Here is a 1191-nt window from a genome sequence, read left to right as displayed (position 1 = left end):
TGGTGATGCCCTACATACAGCTTGCCATGGAAAGGAGTAAGAAGGATTGGATGAAAGCAATAGGAAAATAGAGATTCGAAAGGATTCTAGCATCTCCACACGCCTATCTGAAATTCCCACTATTAATTTACATAAGTATTTCTATCCTATTTTATTTTCTGTTTATTTATTATTTTCGAAATCATCATAAATCAATTAATCTGCCTAACTGAGATTTACAAGGTGACCATAGCTTGCTTCATACCAACAATCTCTGTGGGATCGACCCTTACTCACGTAAGGTATTACTTGGATGACCCAGTACACTTGCTGGTTAAGTTGAACGGAGTTGTGAGCTTCGCTAACAGTGCCTAGAACTCTTTGATCACAATTTCGTCCACCAGTTTGCTTCCCGCGTACCTACTCGTTTCACTTATTTTCCCAAAATGTAACCCAGGAACCTTTAGAGAATCAGAGTAGAGTTACGCTTCTTCTTCTTCTCCAACTCCCCAAAGTAGAAACCGGAACGGAGTCACGGTCACGGAGAGAGGCACAGAGCAGAGCTTCTTCTTCTTCTTCTTCTTCTTCTTCTTCTTCTTCTTCTTCTTCTTCTTCTTCTTCTTCTTCTCCTTTTCCTCCTCTACCGAGCCCGCGGTCTTCTTCTTTCCAATCCCCGGCAACGGCGCCATTTTGATGATTGGATTTTTGACAGTTTAGAATTTCACTAATGAAATCTCGTTGTAAAGTATAGTTTCTAAACCAAACAATAATCCTTTCATACAAAAAGTTGTTTGCACTAGTACAAACCCCTAATTTTATAAACTGAAGTATTCAAACCTCGGGTCGTTCTCCCTAAGAATTACAATAAAGTGTCTTGTTATTGGTTGTGAGTTATTTTGGGGTTTTTGGATAAGAAGCATGAAAAGTAAATGGCAATGAAAATAAACTAACAACTATAAAAGGCTCTTGGCAATGTATGAAAATTAGAAGTCCTATCCTAGTTATCCTTCTCAATTGTGATGAGAATTGCTCATTGCTCCCACTTAGTTAACCTCTTACCATGGAGGAAAGTCAAGTGGATGAATCAATTTGATTCCTCAAGTCCTAATCAACTCCTAAAGGAAAGACTAGCTTTAGAGGCATTCAAATCAATTAGCAACTTCTAATTATCAATCAACAAAGGAATTAGATAACTCAAGTGTCACTAATTAC

The sequence above is a fragment of the Arachis duranensis genome, chromosome 6, assembly GCF_000817695.3.
Source record: "Arachis duranensis cultivar V14167 chromosome 6, aradu.V14167.gnm2.J7QH, whole genome shotgun sequence".
Classification (NCBI taxonomy): Eukaryota; Viridiplantae; Streptophyta; class Magnoliopsida; order Fabales; family Fabaceae; genus Arachis; species Arachis duranensis.
Note: the sequence above shows the minus strand (reverse complement) of the source record.